Raw genomic sequence first — 21,659 nt, forward strand, 5'->3', positions numbered from 1 at the left:
GTGGTGGTCTGATAGCACGCATGGGCTTATTTCAATCTTTCTTTACCTGTTGAGGCCCGTTTATTGACCAACTATATCGTCAATTTTGGAGAAAGTACCCTGAGGAGCTGAGAAGAAGTTATATCCTTTTTCTTTAGGATAGAATGTTCTATAAATATCCGTTAAGTCCATTTGGCTCATGACTTCTCTTAGTCTGTCGACATCACTGTGTAATTTCTGTTTCCATGATCTGTCTGTTGATGAGAGTGGGGTGTTGAAATCTCCCACTATTATTGTGTGAGGTGCAATGTGTGTTTTGAGCTTTAGTACGGTTTCTTTTACGTATGTAGGTGCCCTTGTATTTGGGGCATAGATATTTAGGATTGAGAGTTCATCTTGGTGGATTTTTCCATTGATAAATATGAAGTGTCCTTCCTTATCTTTTTTGATGACTTTTAATTAAAATTTGATTTTATTTGATATTAGAATGGCTACTCCAGCTTGCTTCTTCTGACCATTTGCTTGGAAAGTTGTTTTCCAGCCTTTCACTCTGAGGTAGTGTCTGTCTTTGTCTCTGAGGTGTGTTTCCAGTAGGCAGCAGAATGCAGGGTCTTCGTTGGGTATCCAGTTTGTTAATCTATGTTTTTTTATTGGGGAGTTGAGGCCATTGATGTTGAGAGATATTAAGGAATAGTGATTATTGCTTCCTGTTATATTCATATTTGGATGTGAGGCTATGTTTGTGTGCTTTTCTTCTCTTTGTTTTGTTGCCAAGACGATTAGTTTCTTGCTTCTTCTAGGGTATAGCCTGCCTCCTTATGTTGGGCTTTACCCTTTATTATTCTTTCTAGTGCTGGATTTGGAGAAAGATATTGTGTAAATTTGGTTTTGTCATGGAATATCTTGGTTTCTCCATCAATGTTAATTGAGAGTTTTGCTGGATACAGTAACCTGGGCTGGCATTTGTGTTCTCTTAGGGTCTGTATAACATCAGTCCAGGATCTTCTGGCCTTCATAGTTTCTGGCGAGAAGTCTGGTGTGATTCTGATAGGTCTCCCTTTATATGTTACTTGACCTTTTTCCCTTACTGCTTTTAGTATTCTTTCTTTATTTTGTGCGTTTGGTGTTTTGACAATTATGTGACGGGAGGTGTTTCTTTTATGGTCCAATCTATTTGGAGTTCTGTAGGCTTCTTGTATGTCTATGGGTATCTCTTTTTTTAGGTTAGGGAAGTTTTCTTCTATGATTTTGTTGAAGATATTTACTGGTCCTTTGAGCTGGGAGTCTTCACTCTCTTCTATACCTATTATCCTTAGGTTTGATCTTCTCATTGAGTCCTGGATTTCCTGTATGTTTTGGACCAGTAGCTTTTTCCGCTTTACATTATCTTTGACAGTTGAGTCAATGATTTCTATGGAATCTTCTGCTCCTGAGATTCTCTCTTCCATCTCTTGTATTCTGTTGGTGAAGCTTGTATCTACAGCTCCTTGTCTCTTCTTTTGGTTTTCTATATCCAGGGTTGTTTCCATGTGTTCTTTCTTGATTGCTTCTATTTCCATTTTTAATTCCTTCAACTGTTTGTTTGTGTTTTCCTGGAATTCTTTCAGGGATTTTTGCGATTCCTCTCTGTAGGCTTTTACTTGTTTATTAATGTTTTCCTGTGCTTCCCTAAGTGTGTTCATGTCTTTCTTGAAGTCCTCCAGCATCATGATCAAATATGATTTTGAAACTAGATCTTGCTTTTCTGGTGTGTTTGGATATTCCGTGTTTGCTTTGGTGGGAGAATTGTGCTCCGATGATGCCATGTAGTCTTGGTTTCTGTTGCTTGGGTTCCTGCGCTTGCCTCTCGCCATCAGATTATCTCTAGTGTTACTTTGTTCTGCTATTTCTGACAGTGGCTAGACTGTCCTATAAGCCTGTGTGTCAGGAGTGCTGTAGACCTGTTTTCCTCTCTTTCAGTCAGTTATGGGGACAGAGTGTTCTTCCTTCGGGCGTGTAGTTTTTCCTCTCTACAGGTCTTCAGCTGTTCCTGTGGGCCTGTGTCTTGAGTTCACCAGGCAGCTTTCTTGCAGCAGAAAATTTGGTCTTACCTGTGGTCCTGAGGCTCAAGTTCACTCATGGGGTGCTGCCCACGGGCTCTCTGCAGCGGCAGCAATCAGGAAGACCTGTGCCGCCCCTTCCGGGAGCTTCAGTGCACCAGGGTTCCAGATGGTCTTTGGCTTTTTCCTCTGGTGTCCGAGATGTGTGTGCAGGGAGCAGTCTCTTCTGGTTTCCCAGGCTTGTCTGCCTCTCTGAAGGTTTAGCTCTCCCTCCCACGGGATTTGGGTGCAGAAAACTGTTTATCCGGTCTGTTTCTTTCAGGTTCCGGCGGTGTCTCAGGCGCAGGGGTTCTGCCGCTCCTGGGCCCTCCCCCACGGGAGCCCAGAGGCCTTATACAGTTTCCTCTTGGGCCAGGGATGTGGGCAGGGGTGAGCAGTGTTGGTGGTCTCTTCCGCTCTGCAGCCTCAGGAGTGCCCACCTGACCAGGCGGTTGGGTCTCTCTCTCACCCGGTCTGGGAGCAGAGAGCTGCTGCAGGCCGGGATCCGCGGGTGTGGTTTTCCGTATATTAAACCGTCCCTGAATGCCTGGGATGAAGCCAACTTGATCATGGTGGATGATTGTTTTGATGTGCTCTTGGATTTGGTTTGCCAGAATTTTATTGAGTATTTTTGCATCGATATTCATAAGGGAAATTGGTCTGAAGTTCTCTTTCTTTGTTGTGTCTTTGTGTGGTTTAGGTATAAGAGTGATTGTGGCTTCACAGAAGGAATTCGGGAGTGATCCATCTGTTTCAATTTTGTGGAATAAATTGGATAATATTGGTATGAGGTCTTCTATGAAGGTTTGATAGAATTCTGCACTAAACCCATCTGGACCTGGGCTCTTTTTGGTTGGGAGACCTTTAATGACTTTATCTATTTCCTTAGGAGTTAGGGGTTGTTTAACTGGTTTATCTGTTCCTGATTTAACTTCGATACCTGATATTTGTCTAGGAAATTGTCCATTTCCTGAAGATTTTCAAGTTTTGTTGAATATAGGCTTTTATAGTAAGATTTGATGATTTTTTGAATTTCCTCAGAATCTGTAGTTATGTCTCCCTTTTCATTTCTGATTTTGTTAATTTGGGCACACTCTCTGGGTCCTCTCATTAGTCTGGATAAGGGTTTATCTATCTTGTTGATTTTCTCAAAGAACCAACTTTTGGTTCTGTTGATTCTTTCTATGGTCCTTTTTGTTTCTACTTGGTTGATTTCAGCTCTGAGTTTGATGATTTCCTGCCTTATACTCCTTGTGGGTGTATTTGCTTCTTTTTGCTCTAGAGCTTTTAGGTGTGCTGTCAAGCTGCTGACATATGCTCTTTCCTGTTTCTTTCTGCAGGCACTCAGCGCTATGAGTTTTCCTCTTAGCACAGCTTTCATTGTGTCCCATAAGTTTGGGTATGTTGTACCTTCATTTTCATTAAATTCTAAAAAGTTTTTAATTTCTTTCTTTATTTCTTCCTTGACTAGGTTATCATTGAGTATAGCATTGTTCAATTTCCACGTATATGTGGGCATTCTTCCCTTATTGCTATTGAAGGCCAGTTTTAGGCTGTGGTGGTCTGATAGCACGCATGGGCTTATTTCAATCTTTCTTTACCTGTTGAGACCCGTTTTTTGACCAACTATATCGTCAATTTTGGAGAAAGTACCCTGAGGAGCTGAGAAGAAGTTATATCCTTTTTCTTTAGGATAGAATGTTCTATAATTATCTGTTAAGTCCATTTGGCTCATGACTTCTCTTAGTCTGTCTACGTCTCTGTGTAATTTCTGTTTCCATGATCTGTCTGTTGATGAGAGTGGGGTGTTGAAATCTCCCACTATTATTGTGTGAGGTGCAATGTGTGTTTTGAGCTTTAGTAAGGTTTCTTTTACGTATGTAGGTGCCCTTGTATTTGGGGCATAGATATTTAGGATTGAGAGTTCATCTTGGTGGATTTTTCCATTGATAAATATGAAGTGTCCTTCCTTATCTTTTTTGATGACTTTTAATTAAAAATTGATTTTATTTGATATTAGAATGGCTACTCCAGCTTGCTTCTTCTGACCATTTGCTTGGAAAGTTGTTTTCCAGCCTTTCACTCTGAGGTAGTTTCTGTCTTTGTCTCTGAGGTGTGTTTCCAGTAGGCAGCAGAATGCAGGGTCTTTGTTGGGTATCCAGTTTGTTAATCTATGTTTTTTTATTGGGGAGTTGAGGCCATTGATGTTGAGAGATATTAAGGAATAGTGATTATTGCTTCCTGTTATATTCATATTTGGATGTGAGGTTATGTTTGTGTGCTTTTCTTCTCTTTGTTTTGTTGCCAAGACGATTAGTTTCTTGCTTCTTCTAGGGTATAGCCTGCCTCCTTATGTTGGGCTTTACCCTTTATTATTCTTTCTAGTGCTGGATTTGGAGAAAGATATTGTGTAAATTTGGTTTTGTCATGGAATATCTTGGTTTCTCCATATATGTTAATTGAGAGTTTTGCAGGATACAGTAATCTGGGCTTGCACCTGTGTTCTCTTAGGGTCTGTATGACATCAGTCCAGGATCTTCTGGCCTTCATAGTTTCTGGCGAAAAGTCTGGTGTGATTCTGATAGGTCTGCCTTTATATGTTACTTGACCTTTTTCCCTTACTGCTTTTAATATTCTTTCTTTATTTTGTGCGTTTGGTGTTTTGAATATTATGTGACGGGAGGTGTTTCTTTTCTGGTCCAATCTATTTGGAGTTCTGTAGTCTTCTTGTATGCCTATGGGTATCTCGTTTTTTAGGTTAGGGAAGTTTTCTTCTATGATTTTGTTGAAGATATTTATTTGTCCTTTGAGCTGGGAGTCTTCACTCTCTTCTATACCTATTATCCTTAGGTTTGATCTTCTCATTGAGTCCTGGATTTCCTGTATGTTTTGGACCAGTAGCTTTTTCCGCTTTACATTATCTTTGACAGTTGAGTCATTGATTTCTATGGAATCTTCTGCTCCTGAGATTCTCTCTTCCATCTCTTGTATTCTGTTGGTGAAGCTTGTATCTACAGCTCCTTGTCTCTTCTTTTGATTTTCTATATCCAGGGTTGTTTCCATGTGTTCTTTCTTGATTGCTTCTATTTCCATTTTTAATTCCTTTAACTGTTTGATTGTGGTTTCCTGGAATTCTTTCAGGGATTTTTGCGATTTCTCTCTGTAGGCTTCTACTTGTTATCTAAGGGAGTTCTTCACGTCTTTCTTGAAGTCCTCTAGCATCATGATCAAATATGATTTTGAAACTAGATCTTGCTTTTCTGGTGTGTTTGGATATTCCATGTTTGTTTTGGTGGGAGGATTGGGCTCCGATAATGCCATGTAGTCTTGGTTTCTGTTGCTTGGGTTCCTGCGCTTGCCTCCCGCCACGAGATTATCTCTAGTGTTACTTTGTTCTGCTATTTCTGACAGTGGCTAGACTGTCCTATAAGCCTGTGTGTCAGGAGTGCTGTAGACCTGTTTTCCTGTTTTCTTTCAGCCAGTTATGGGGACAGAGTGTTCTGCTTTCGGGCGTGTAGTTTTTCCTCTCTACATGTCTTCAGCTGTTCCTGTGGGCCTGTGTCTGGAGTTCACCAGGCAGCTCACTTGCAGCATTAAAGTTGGTCTTACCTGTGGTCCCGAGGCTCAAGTTTGCTCGTGGGGCACTGCCTAAGACCTCTCCTAGGCGGCAACAAATGAGAAGTTCTGCGCTGCTCTTTCTGTGAGCCTTCGTGCACCAGGGTTCCAGATGGTGTTTGGTGATTTCGTCTGGCGTCTGGATGTGCACAGAGTGCAGTTTCTTCTGGTTTCCCACGTGTGTCTGCCTCTCTGTAGTTGTAGCTCTTCCTCACACGGGATTTGGGTGCAGAGAACTGTTTATCCGGTTTGTTTCCTTCAGGTTCCGAAGGTGTCTCAGGCGCAGGGGTCCTGCCGCTCCTGGGCCCTCCCCTACAGGAACCCAGAGGCCTTATACAGTTTCCTCTTGGGCCAGGGATGTGGGCAGGGGTGGGTAGTGATGGTGGTCTCCTCCGCTCTGCAGCCGCAGGAGTGCCCACCTGACCAGGCGGTGAGGTCTCTCTCCCACAGGGTTTGTGTGTGTGTGTGTTTTTTTTTTGTTTATTTTTTTGTTTTTTATTATTAACTTGAGTATTTCTTATATACATTTCGAGTGTTATTCCCTTTCCCAGTTTCCGGGCAAACATCCCCCTCCCCCCTCCATTTCTTATCGGTGTTCCCCTCCCCACACTCCCCCCATTGTCCCCCTCCCCCCAACAGTCTAGTTCACTGGGGGTTCAGTCTTAGCAGGACCCAGAACTTACCCTTCCACTGGTGCTCTTACTAGGATATTCATTGCTACCTATGAGGTCAGAGTCCAGGGTCAGTCCATGTATAGTCTTTAGGTAGTGGCTTAGTCCCTGGAAGCTCTGGTTGCTTGGCATTGTTGTACATATGGGGTCTCGAGCCCCTTCAAGCTCTTCCAGTTCTTTCTCTGATTCCTTAAACGGGGGTCCTGTTCTCAGTTCAGTGGTTTGCTGCTGGCATTCGCCTCTGTATTTGCTGTATTCTGGCTGTGTCTCTCAGGAGCGATCTACATCCGGCTCCTGTCGGTCTGCACTTCTTTGCTTCACCCATCTTGTCTAATTGGATGGCTATATATGCATGGGCCACATGGGGGCAGACTCTGAATGGGTGTTCCTTCAGTCTCTCTTTTAATCGTTGCCTCTCTCTTCCCTGCCAAGTGTATTCTAGTTCCCCTTTTAAAGAAGGAGTGAACCATTCACATTTTGTTCATCTGTCTTGAGTTTCATTTGTTCTAGGCATTTAGGGTAATTCAAGCATTTGGGCTAATAGCCACTTATCAGTGAGTGCATACCATGTATGTCTTTCTGTGATTGTGTTAGCTCACTCAGGATGATATTTTCCAGTTCCAGCCATTTGCCTACGAATTTCATAAAGTCGTTTTTGATAGCTGAGTAATATTCCATTGTGTAGATGTACCACATTTTCTGTATCCATTCCTCTGTTGAAGGTCATCTGGGTTCTTTCCAGCTTCTGGCTATTATAAATAAGGCTGCAATGAACATAGTGGAGCACGTGTCTTTTTTATATGTTGGGGCATCTTTTGGGTATATGCCCAAGAGTGGTATAGCTGGATCCTCAGGCAGTTCAATATCCAATTTTCTGAGGATCCTCCAGACTGATTTCGAGAATGGTTGTAGCAGTTTGCAATCCCACCAACAATGGAGGAGTGTTCCTCTTTCTCCACATCCTCACCAGCATCTGCTGTCACCTGAGTTTTTGATCTTAGCCATTCTCACTGGTGTGAGGTGAAATCTCAGGGTTGTTTTGATTTGGATTACCCTTATAACTAAAGATGTTGAACATTTCTTTAGGTGTTTCTCAGCCATTCGGCATTCCTCAGCTGTGAATTCTTTGTTTTGCTCTGAACCCCATGTTTTAATAGGGTTATTTGTCTCCCTGCCGTCTAACTTCATGAGTTCTTTGTATATTTTGGATATAAGGCCTCTATCTGTTGTAGGATTGGTAAAGATCTTTTCCCAATCTGTTGGTTGCCGATTTGTCCTAACCACAGTGTCCTTTGCCTTACAGAAGCTTTGCAGTTTTATGAGATCCCATTTGTCGATTCTTGATCTTAGAGCATAAGCCACTGGTGTTTTGTCCAGGAATTTTTTTCCAGTGCCCATGTGTTCCAGATGCTTCCCTATTTTTTTTCTTTTAGTTTGAGTGTATCTGGTTTGAAGTGGAGGTCCTTGATCCACTTGGAGTTATCCTTTGTCCAGGGTGATAAACATGGATAGATATGCATTCTTCTACATGTTGACCTCCAGGTGAACCAGCACCATTTGCTGAAAATGCTATCTTTTTTGCATTTGATGGTTTTGTCTCATTTTTCAAAAATCAAGTGCCCAGAGGTGTGTAGGTTCATTTCTGGGTCATCAATTCTGTTCCATTGGTCTATTTTTCTGTCTCTGTACCAATACCATGCAGTTTTTATCACTATTACTCTGTAATACTGCTTGAGTTCAGGGATCGTGATTCCCCCTGAAGTCCTTTTATTGTTGAGAATAGTTTTAGCTATCCTGGGTTTTTTTGTTATTCCAGATGAATTTGCAAATTGTTCTGTCTAACTCTTTGAAGAATTGGATTGGAATTTTGATGGGGATTGCATTGAATCTGTAGATTGCTTTTGGTAGAATGGCCATTTTTACTATATTAATCCTGCCAATCCATGAGCATGGAAGATCTTTCCATCTTCTGAGGTCTTCTTCAATTTCTTTCTTCAGAGTCTTGAAGTTCTTATTGTACAGATCTTTTACTTGCTTGGTTAAAGTCACACCGAGGTACCTTATATTATTTGGGTCTATTATGAAGGGTGTCGTTTCCCTAATTTCTTTCTCAGCTTTTTTCTCTTTTGTGTAGAGGAAGGCTACTGATTTATTTGAGTAAATTTCATACCCAGCCACTTTGCTGAAGTTGTCTATCAGCTTTAGTAGTTCTCTGGTGGAAATTTTGGGATCACTTAAATATACTATCATATCTTCTGCAAATAGTTATATTTTGACTTCTTTTTTCCAAACTGTATCCCCTTGACCTCCTTTTGTTGTCTGATTGCTCTGGATAGAACTTTGAGAACTATATTGAATAAGTAGGGAGAGAGTGGGCAGCCTTGTCTAGTCCCTGATTTTAGTGGGATTGCTTCAAGTTTTTTCCATTTAGTTTAATTTTTAGCAACTGGTTTGCTGTATATGACTTTTACCATGTTTAGGTATGGGCCTTGAATTCCTATTCTTTCCAGGACTTTTATCATGAAGGGGTGTTGAATTGTGTCAAATGCGTTCTCAGCACCTAATGAAATGATCATGTGGTTCTGTTCTTTCAGTTTCTTTATATAATGATCACGTCGATGGTTTTCCGTATATTAAACCATCCCTGCATGCCTGGGATGAAGCCTACTTGATCATGGTGGATGATTGTTTTTATGTGCTCTTGGATTCCGTTTGCCAGTATTTTATTGAGTATTTTTGCGTCGATATTCATAAGGGAATTTGGTCTGAAGTTCTCTTTCTTTGTTGGGTCCTTGTGTGGTTTAGGTATGAGAGTAATTGTGGCTTCATAGAAAGAATTCGGTAGTGCTCCATCTTTTTCAATTTTGTGGAATAGTTTGGATAATAGTGATATGAGTCTTCTATGAAGGTCTAATAGAATTCTGCACTAAACCCGTCTGGACCTGGGTTCTTTTTGGTTGGAAGACCTTTAATGACTGCTTCTATTTCCATAGTAGTTATGGGGTTGTTTAACTAGTTTATCTGTTCCTGATTTACCTTCGTTACCTATATCTGTCTAGTAAATTGTCCATTTCCTGCAGATTTTCAAGTTTTGTTGAATATAGACTTTTATAGAAAGATCTTATGATTTTTTGAATTTCCTCTGAATCTGTAGTTATGTCTCCCTTTTCATTTCTGATTTTATTAATTTGGACACACACTCTGTGTCCTCTCATTCGTCTGGCTAAGGGTTTATCTATGTTGTTGATTTTCTCAAAGAATCAACTTTTTGTTCTTTTGATTCTTTCTATGGTCCTTTTTGTTTCTATTTGGTTGATTTCAGCTCTGACTTTTATTATTTCCTGCCTTCTACTCCTCCTGGTTGTATTTGGTTCTTTTTGTTCTAGAGTTTTAGGTGTGTTGTCAAGCAGGTGACATATGCTCTTTCCTCTTTCGTTCTGCAGGCACTTAGCACTATGAGTCATTCTACTCTTACTGAAGGATGTATTTATTAAATGCAATATTAGTTTTAAAAGAACTTAAAAGGAAAGTTTTGTTTTATTTTTTTAACTGTCCTATAGGAAATAAACTGTAGTTTGGTCATTTTGCTTATTAATGTACCAAGGAGTAATAATGTAAGGATATAATTCTTTGACATAGAAATTTTGCATACACAATAGCCATCCCATCAAATTATTCTTGTTATATTTGATTTTGCATTCCATTGCAATTCAAAATAAGTATCTTATATTTTCTGGCGCTTTAGCAATAGGATATTCTCATTTCTCAAATAACATATTTTTACATTTTTATCTCAAAATATTTAGAAACAAATTAGGAAAAATAAATGTACTACAGAGTTTCCTTTATGCCTGTACTTAATATCAAAATATATCCTGTAAATTTTAGCTATTTTCGCAATTCCATTCACCATGATACATCAGATTTATTCTGGCTCTACATGTTTGACAGATTCAGCCGCACAAAAATGGTTGTCGTTATCACAGAACAGACAAAAATGTTGGCAACTAAGAAGGTTGCAATAAAAACCAGACAATTAGAATTAAAGGGGTAAATAATGAAGAAGATCAATGCATGCTAGCTGGCAAACAGTACGGACCAACAAAACTGCACACGTATGAGCTTTAAATTTTAAGTAAAATATATTTTATGGAAATATGAACCCGTTCTAAAATGATAATCCTTATATCCTATTAGAATATCTAAAATATTTATATTATTCTTTTAGTGTATAAGGTTATTTTAAGTTTTATAGTGAGTCTTTTCTTAGAGGCACTTGTCTCTTTACATTCTTGTTTGCTTTATGATTAGAGAGTGGAGAGCCTGGATTCCATCCCTCCACTATACCACAGCACGTTTAACAATTTTTAAATGAATTCATTTCCTAATTTTATACTAAGTGTGAAAGTCATACACACAGATAGTACTGCTTCATATAAAGAATTATATTCATAATATTGCATTCAATCAATTAATAACTTTATATTTTCACAGTTTAAAAGGATGTTTGTATGTGTCTGAAAATACATGGAAGATACCTGTATCCCAACACTGACCCAATACTCTCTATTGCTGTCTTATCCCATAAAAACCTTTTTGAGAGTATATCAAGCTATGTTGAAAAATATGCCAATGATTCTTCAACCAATAAATCTAATAAAAACAGCTGTCTATTTTTCTTTCCAATGATTCTGTGTGTTCATATAAGAAAATGGAACTATTATTTCAATTGCATTTCTTTAAAAACATGAAATACTACAGTCTGCTGACCCTTGCCTTTCATATATAACAAAGATTCTTGAATCTTTTAAGTTAAACCAGCATCTAGAAGCTCTCTCATTTCTTTGAGGTAAGCCTCCTGCTCCTTTCTCACTCATTTCCTTCTTTTCTTATTGGAAATTGTTTGTATTTACATTTCAAATGTTATACCCTTTCCTGTTTCCCCTCTCTCCCATCGACCCTTTCCATGTTTCTGTGAGTTTTGTACGATTACTGCCTGCCTACTCACACCTCAACACTCTGGCATTCCCTACACTAGAGAAACCAGACTTCATAGGACCAAGTCCTTTCATCCTATTCATTCCAGAAAATGCCATGCTCTTCTATATATGAGGCTGAAGCCATGGATACCTCCATGTGTACTCTTTGATTGGTATTTAATCCCTCACTTCCTTCTTCATTCACTGGACAAAAGCTTATTATGATTCACTGCTGTCAGTGCTGTCCTTGCAGTAGGGAAAACAATGGTCAGTGACCCTGGACCTCAATAAGCTGAATGTTCAGACAAATGCATGAACACATGTAACCAGAGCTTGGTTCCCACTAAAAAAAAGCATGCAAATATTTTCCAAATGTTGTGTAATGAACACTTGCCGTGGGGTTCAATGCTGTTTCAAAATACTATTGCCAGTATTACTTGGTGGCCATCTCCATGAGTGAGTGGGTCATCATTTATTTGAGATAATTTATTTAGTGTTGAATATTGAGAGCCTCAGACAAATTTCTTCCAGCAGATCTTTACACACACACATGGTTCTTTATATGTTTTTTTGTTTTCTTTGGTTTTGTTTTGTATCAATATATATAGAGCACAAAACTTAGCACGCTATCATTTTTGTACAGTACTCAGCATCTCTGGTGTGTGCCTGTCACACCCTCTCTGACCCAGATCTTTTTGAATTTATGGAGCTGAGATGCCATGCATTTTACACATAGTAACCATCTTCCTTCTCTCTCCTCCCAGACCCCAAATCTCCTGCTTCTTACCACTGTTGATAAATACTTTATATACACTGATATATGCAGGACCAGAAAATACCTGTCTTTTTTGCTATTAACTTGGCATCCTCAGGCTCCTTCCATGCAGCATATGTCAAATGCCTGAGTGATATTACACCCCAAGGAGAGCCTAAAGCTGATAACTCTACAAACTAAAACTTTATTTTTTCCAAATATCACTATTTGTTGATGACTCTTAAAATCTTTAACCTCCCTCTAGCCCTCCAGGCACCAGCGGTAAAAGAAAGGATGGGGGCATTGTGGAGTGGGGGTGGTGTCCCTCTTTAGAAAGGTTCATTGGAGCAACTCCCATCTGTGTTCTCTGGAAACCAGAATTTCAGTTCTCAAGTTGGAATAGGCAGCTTGTTCCATTAGCAAACATTTCATGAATACACTAGTAGTTCTGGTCTGTAGACTTGTCATAACAAACAGGAAAGAGCAGCAGTGGCACAATCTAGTATAACAGCCAGGCTTCTGTCAGTCACCTGGACAGAGAGACATTCTATGTTGTGGTTCTCTCAGGGAATTGAAGATCAACAGAGACTCAAGATGCAAAACATTGTTCCTGCTGCTTTATTTGTTTGTCATAGTCTGTATTGCCAGATTTCCCTTGGAAATATATAAGGTGTTTGAAACGTTTGCTGCTACAAATATATTACTGTTGCTGAGTAATCCTGTACAACATTTTCTCCTCAGAGGGATAGAGACTATTCCAATCCTTTAGAGCTATTGCCGCTAATGGTGAAATGGGTAATCCAATATGTGATCAGAGGAGATGCTTTGACCATGTTTCCAAAATAAGAAGTTTAAAAACCTGTGAGCTTTAATGGTACTGCAAACTCTTAAAACCACCTCAATAGCAGTTACTTATTCTTACCCTTGTATGTAATAAAATAAAGTTAGTTAAAAAAGGTGAAAACAAGGTGTTTTTGAATGTGTAAGCCTGATGGTGCCTTTGATCAAAATGATAATTATCAAAACTATGATTTCAAGCAAGTTTATAAACTAATGTTTGCAAGATGTGAAGCTCCTATTTTATTATTCCTATTATGTTTGGCTAAAGGCACATGGCATCTAGTTGTAGGGATAAGGAATCACTTATTTTTGGAGAAAGTGTATGAGTGAGTTAGAGAAGTAAAGGACATCATTTCAATCCCCAAGTACATAGAAGTCGGATTGGTAGTACCATCATCATGTTAAACAAGCAGAAATGAGTACTAAGACAGAGCCATTTAGCAATAACAGCATTTTTCTCTTATTTGGCTAAACCATATACATCATGCCTAGGGAAATTCTTTTAAAGCAAGGATTTTGCTTTTTAAAAGCATGTATGTATGTATGTATGCATGTATGTATGTATGTATGTGTATGTCTATATGTGTATGAGTACATAAGGACATATGTTTATATATTGTACATATATTTATATTTGTATATGTATATATGTATATATTTGTATATATGTGTATGTGGCCACATGTATATATGTGTGTGTGTGTGTGTGTGTGTATATATATGTTTATATATGTGTGTACATATATATATGTGTGTCTGTACGTGTATATATGTAACATACAAATGCACTCTATTTTCTAATTTTATGAAACAATTCTGATGTATACATTAGTACTCAAGAATTTTAAAAGCTGCTTTATAAATTTTGATTCAGGTTAAATTTCAGTTCAGAAAACAGATTCAATAAAGATAATTAATTTTTATGCTATCAAATTTCTCAACTATTTCATAAAAACATAAATATTTACTTTAGTTATGTGACTGTATACCTTTTAGCATGAAACATAACTAATTAGCTTTTCCAGCATGTGATATAATTAGAAGATAATACTAGACCTATGTGAGGGAGAAAATATATCAAAGTACTGCAATATGTGATAGATCAGAGTGATAGATAGATAGATACATACATACATACATACATTCATACATACATACATACATACATACATGCATATTTACACTGATTAAAGATCACAGATGATATTGTCTACTTTCCTGTCCATCACCGCTAACCTCTACCCCTCACCTTTTATAGTGATTGTCCCCTCCACATTGATATCCCCTTACTTAATGTCCCAGACAAATAAATATCCAAACTTTTAAAATTGGTTAGAGTGCTAAACCAAGAATTCTCAACTGAGGTACCTCAATAGCTGAGAAAAACATCAAGAAATGTTCAACATCCATACTTATCTGAAAAAGGCAAATCAAAATGAACCAGAGATTCTACATTACACCAATCTCAAAGACTAAGATAAAAAACTGATGCAGTAGCAGAGTAAGCTAGGATGTAGACAAATGGAACACTCCCTCACTGCTGGTGTTATTAGTACCTGTAGAGCCACTTTGGATAGCAATATGGACGTTCAGAGAAAATTGCAAATAGCTTTACCTGAAGACCCAGCTTTACCACTCACTTCAACACATATACTCAACCTTGATCCACATACAAAAAGGACATGAGGTTGAACAGGTTCACAGCAGCCTTACTTACAATAGTCGAATGCTGGGCGCAAGCGTGATTTACCTCAACTCCACTGAGGAATAAATAGAGAAAGTGTGCTATATTTAAACAAAGGAACACTACTAAGGTATTAAAAATGAGGACACCAAGAACTTTGTAGGCAAAGGGATGGTGCTGGAAATTAGTGAAGTAACAGAGATCAAAAAGGACATAACATGGGATGAACTTAGTGACAAATGGATGTTAGCAATAAAGCTCAGAACTCCCATTATTGAGAGCATTTATCACATGAAAGGTAACATGTTAGGAGGCCAGATTGCAAATCCTTGCAAACAACTTAGAAAGGAGAACAAAATAATCATGGAAGGCAGAGGGACGGAGGGACTTATTTAGAGGTAGAGAATGATGGACAAAGTGGGGGGAGTTGCAACAATGAAAAGAGACAGGAGAGAATTCCAGAGGAAAAGTGTAATAAATGACAATAAGCATCAGTGGTTGGTGGTGAACTTGGATGTCCCCAGGAAAGTCCCAGGTGCCAGGGATGCAAGAGGTTCTGATAAACCTAATGGGATGATGGTAGTTGAAATTCCAAGCAGCAAAGAGATAGAACCATTAGAGACTGCCTCCTGTAGCTAGACGTGCCCACCAGTGAAGGAATGGTGCTTCCCACACAATTCAAAATCTTTATCCTATATACAACCAAGGTCTAAAAAAAGACAAATACAAAAACAGAGCAAAAACTGAAGGAAAGGCCCTTCAGAGACACACCACCATAAGAAACATTTCTTCCACAGACTCTAAATCCTGGCCCTATTCCTGATTTCAAATGTGCTTACAGATAAGACCCTAATATGTTTGCCCTCTGAGGGGCTCTGCCATCACCTGACTGTGACAGATGCAGAAACACCTAAGCATTTGACAGCACCTGACAGCCACAAAAGAAGAGTTAGGGGAATGCCTTAAGTATCTGGAGGGGATTGCAACCCAATTTGCAGAATAACAGTATCAACTAAATATAACCTTCAGACCCTCAGGAAATTTTCCACATCCCAGAGTATGCTTTGCCCAGTCGAAGACTTCTGCTATACAAATAGCAGAGTACATGGTGAAGACAACTGCCTCATCTGCCATATGTGTGAAGGGAGGCAATTGGTCCTGTGGAGACTTCATATCCCAGAGAAGGGGGATGTTAGAGGACTAAAGCGGAAGTGCGCATGTAGATGGGGAGCACCATATTAGAAAAATGAGGAACAGAATAGCTTAGGGGATTCAAGAAAGAAAGACCAGTTTGGGAAATGACATTTGAAATGTAAGCAAATAAATAGATTATTTTACATATATAATGTATATAATTAATATTTTTTAACAGCAGAGATATTCCCATCTGTCTCCTTAAGGACTGTATATTGCATTATCTGTACTATAGCTTTATTGATAGTTGAAATCCATAAGTACTGTGAGTTTCTTATTATTGAAATTTCACATAGAAACACCCAATCAATGTTTTATCTTCTGTCCTTATAGCTTTAAATCTTTAGTTTGACAAAAAACATAATTAAATAAAAAATAGTTTTTATTTCTGTTGCATATGGTTTTCATTCAATGCCTCAAACGTCTCCCAATTTAACTGTACATCTCTGCATTCCCTCCATTGTCATACTCTTCCCACTCTCTTCACATTTGACATTCCTGTACCTGACAGTGTTCCTCTGCAATCCATAAGTACATTTGTACATCACAAAGTGAGGATAGTCTGGACCACATCCCTTGACTTTTACACTAAACTAATCAAACTGATACAGTGTGGAGAATTAATATTCAGATTAAAGTGAAAATATATCCCATTTTTCTCTTAGGTCCGGATTATCTCATCTATTATGACTTTCACAAGATCCATTCATTATCCTGAAAATTACATGCTTTCCTTTTCCAATCTGTAAAAGCACCACATTTTCTTTATGCATTCATTTGTTAAAAAACAACGTGAATATTTCTAAATATTCAAGAGTCTCTATACTAGCATGAATCAACATTTGGATATATTTTCCTCGCGTTATATCTTTAGGTGCATACATTTCCATGTTCCTGAAGAAACATCATACTGATTTCCAAAGTTGCTGTAGAAGATTGCATTCCCACCAGAAGAATATCAATGTTCCCCTCTCCCCATAACACAGCAAACATAAGTTGACTCATGTGTTATAAAACTAAAATTTCTGAAAGGGAGGAAAAAAATCTCAGAATAATTTTGATTTGCATTTCTGTATTGTATAAGGATGATAAATATTTCACTTTCGATTCTGAGTCACTTGAGTTTCTTCACTTTTGAATATTTTGCTTAGACATGTAGCCAAATTTAATTATGTTTTCTTGATATATAGTGTTTTAGTTTTTTCTATTATTATTATTTATTGAAGCCCGTTTTTGAACATGTACATGGAAATAATGCTTACTATTTTTGAAAATAGCCACTTTAAACTTATTGAGATCAAATTACATAATGCACATATTCAACTCACAGAATTGGCAGATCTGTTTTAACCAACAGAAATCATAAGGTCGCTTCATGAAGTATCCCTATATAATAAAACATTTTCTATGTACATAATGTTGAGGAATAGAGTTCATATATTTTATTCTTTGAGAATTTCCAAAGAATTTTGATGATAATCTTTCCATTTATTTTGCCCACTCACTCTATTTCTTTGAATCCTAAATTTGTATATCTTCTACATTAAAGTACTGTTTAATAACTATTATAAACCCTTACAAATAATTTTTCAACCCTCCAACTGAAGATACTTACTGTCCATAGTATGTCAGTTATGTACAGCAGTTTTTAGGCCTTTTCACTGCATTCTTGACTGTTGACTGGCTTGAAGCTTTGCAGGAAACCACAGCTGCTATGTGACATGAGGGCAGCACCTCTTGTATCAAGAAGACGGTTTATGTCTGATCCCATCCACAATTTTGGGGACCTATATTCTCTTTGCATCTTGTTTCAGGATGGCTTTTTAGCCTTGGGGAAGGGGTATAACATGTATATCCAACTCGTCATGGCTGAAATCAACAAAATGTAGACAAATGTAGACAATATAATGAATGAAAGGAAGGGGTCACTCTTGGAAAGTATTAACAGGATCGTCATAACCTCTTGCCATGTTAGGTAATGAAAGGTTTGAATTAATAAAATGAAAGAGAAAATCGGAAACATGGAGAAAACACAGATTATTTATATTTACAGTCCAAAATCTAGAATTTTTTTAAAGCATTCGGATTTACTGTGGGGAGCGGGTATAGCGGCAATCCCAAAATGGAGCCCGGGACTGCTGCCGCGTCTCATTAATAGAACCTGAAATTAAGCCATTCCCCATCGTGAGAGCTGCGCAGGCACACCATGAGGATAGATCAGACCATGTGACGTGGACCTAGGAATGGAGGTCACGCAGACTGGACGGTTGAGGTGGTTGAGGGAGGATATAAGGGAGTGGGCTCGGGGGCTGGATGGAGGCATTGTTCCTGCTTGCAGACAAAAGGGTTCCTGAATAAACTGCTTTGAGAAGAATGTGGGGTGTCACTCCTTTCCTGCTGGTCGGGGTTGGAAGTGACAGTAAATACTAGATGTATTTATATACCAATATTAAATCAGCTCATTTTGCATAATTTAAAAAGCTCTATACTAAACAATTACAAAGAATCAGGTTTTTAATTTCTCCTACCTGAAATATCATAGGACCACATGTATTCAGTTGAAAAGAAATGAATATACATTTAAATAGCATTTAAAGTGTCTAAGACTATTCAATAAAGTAGACAAAAGGATTGAATACATTAAAATTGTATTTTGAATCTGGTATTATCTAACAATGACAGACAAAATAAGGAGAGAGAGTGAGACAGGGGGACAATGAGGCAAAAGGGAAGGTAATGAGAGAGGGAGAAAGAGTTACAAACGACTGACACAAAGAGAGGAAGAGAGAGAATTACACACTAATTTACACATATACAAACATATTCTCAATAATATACTTGTGAACAGATTCAAGTCAACATTAAAAATAATCTTCTACCAGATAAGCTTTCTTCAAATCCCAGACATAAAAGTTTGATTCGTCCTGGGGAAGCTGTAGATATAGAGGATATAGTTCAACATAGTAAAGGCAAGGTACAAGAAGCCCAGCACAAGCATCGTGCTAAAGAGAGAAAAATTCAAAGCAGTTCCACTACAAGCAGGAAGAAGACAAGAATATACACTGGTTTCACAACTATGTACTACAGTATGTGTAATTTTAGCTAGAGCAATATGACAACCGAAGAAGATCCAGGGAATACAAATGAAAAATGAAGAAATGAAAGTGTTCTCATTTGCAGATGTCATGATACCATTTTAAAAACTCTAAAAATATGTCAGTCTCTTAAGACTGAAAAATACAGTCATAATAGCAGAATATCATACGAACACACAACATTCCTTAGCCTCCTTTATGCCAATCCAAACCATACTGTGAGGAAATATGGGTGAAATTTCCCTCACAATACTCTGAAAATACAAAACGAAATATTGTGGACGAAAGTATTTAAAATGCAAAGAGCACTATGAATTAGCTAGACGTGATCCTGAATAGAGACAATTTTTCTTTAAAAGATTAAGTTTCTTAAAGCTGAAAATGCATTCATGAAATAGTAGAATTCAAAGTGAACACTCAAAACACGTTATCTTTTTGTTTTCCAATTTCAAACTATGGGCGAGTCATCAGGGAAATATTCCACTTAAACACTCTTAAAATATATATCAAATACCCTGAATTCGCATTGTTAGAAAGAACACAGTGAGTTAGAAGACATATGAAGTAACCATGATACATCCAGATTATACATAAGAACGTTCCAGCTGATGTTCTGAAGGACCTTAAAGCCTTGAATGAATCAAATCTTTTATAGTTTTAAGGATAACTAGATAGTATAATAATGTCAATTTTTGATTAATTAATAAAGTTAATGCAATAAATATTGATTAGAATATTTTACTACTACAAATCACCCACTTTTATGAAAATCAAAAATTTGACTATACTATTTCTATGGGACATAAGATAACTTAAAACGACAAAGTGCTAACATGTTTAGGGAGATAATTTTAAAGAGAAAAAATGTGGGAGGAAAAATATGAGATTAAAAAAGTAAGTTACATACACAGTGTGATTTTGTTGGCAGAGTGAATATGTCAAAAGTTTGGAGTGACTTGGATTTATTTATTAATTTAAAAGGGTAGATTACATGCCAGCAGGAGGATGGACTATCGGATCAGATCTCAAGAAAGTGCCAAATGTTCCAGTTAGTATGACTATGTTATAGTAAACATAAAAATGCCAGTGTGGGAAATTGAAGGTTTAATTCACCTCACAAGTTCCAGTTCATAATCAATGGAATCCAAGAAAAGAACACAAGGCAGCAGCATGAAAATAAAGAGGAACTCTGCTTACTAATCTGCTCATCTACCTTTTCTCTGTAACCTCCTCAGCTTACTAGTGCTGTTACCATCCACAGTGGGCTAAGTCACCTTACATAAACTAACCATCAAGAAAATGCAAAATACTGATGCCCGCAAGCCATTCTTATGGAGTCAGTTGCTCAATAATGCATCATTTAGACAGTCACAATAAGCAATCACAGCAAGCCATAAAAGCAAAATAGAAAACTTAGCCAACGAAAGATAAGAGTACCCCTTCATGAATGGAATTTGAGGTCAAAAGTGAAGTTCTATGTGAGGAAGAAATTAGCAGGAATTATGCCAGAAATCACACTTTATTTAAAATAAAAAGTGAAAAAAAGACAAAGCCACAATTAAAATATTGTTATGTTTGACACTTTGAAACCTCTTCTGGATTGCAGGGTAGAGTCAGGACTTGGTTTTTGGCTGGCAGCACAATTGATAGTCCAGTGTTTTGGTGGAGGATTTTCCATCAGAAGCCTTAGCTTTACCACAGAGGCTAGATCCAAGTTAAAAATCATAGTCAGTCAACAGTTTGCCAGATCTTGTGCTCCAAAGAAAGGAGCAGTTCATTTAGTGATGATTTGGTGATGACTCTAATTCATTTCAGAGTCATAGATATTGCCAGCATATAGAAAACCACAAGACCCATTGTCAAACACCAATATTCTCTGCATTGCCCACAGTCACCATAGTAATATCAGTGTTGAGCTCTACAGTATGATTTTTTTCTCTTTCCTGTTGTTGCAGCTTATAAACCTTGTTTCTTTGACCCACAGAGAAGTTTCAAATAAAATAATGACAAACTTTTGCATTGAAAGCTATTGGTGACTTGTAGTTGTAGTTAAAAATGAGGACCTCAAGCAATCTTCACTCGGTCCTCTTCTTTTAGGATTGGGTTGATTAGCTATTGCTTTTGCTTTTGGTTTCATTTTGGTGATTTTTTGTTTTATTTTGTTTTCTTTTTCTTTTTGTTCTTTTCTACATGCAGAGATCAAGAGTGGTTAGAAGAATTTCAAGTACAAATTCAGATGGCTGGAAAGAGACCAGTCTTTCTAACAGGTCCACATTGTTTGCTGTACTAGGGATTTTTCTCTTGCCTTTAATGTTGCCCATTTCCACTTTTTGGATCCTTTTATCCTGGCATAATTAATACTACATATATATTATAATTATTTAAATTTCAACTCTGAATCTAAGTGCTCTATCTCCCTCCCAAAACCAGAGACATGGATTGAGTCTTGTTTGCTATCGTTTTGATTCTTAGATCGGGAATCATCCTGCGAACACTGAAGGTCCTGTTCCCAAATTGATTCTGTATAGTTCAATAAAGATGCTCTTGGCCAATCAGTTGTGTGGATTTCTACCAACAGGCTAGTAGACACAAGGGTGGAGAAAGGATTTAGGGTGGAGCAAGAGTTACCAGTCATGTGAGATCTGGTATGGAGTGGCCATTGGTGTAGCAGGCAGGATGTTAGAAACACAGTAAGATGAGTGCATATTTGGGGTGCTGAGCTATGACTAATGTCAATTGAGAAATTGAGTTAGGGCAGATTTAGAGGTGT

This window comes from Rattus norvegicus, chromosome X (assembly GCF_036323735.1).
Source record: "Rattus norvegicus strain BN/NHsdMcwi chromosome X, GRCr8, whole genome shotgun sequence".
Lineage (NCBI taxonomy): Eukaryota > Metazoa > Chordata > Mammalia > Rodentia > Muridae > Rattus > Rattus norvegicus.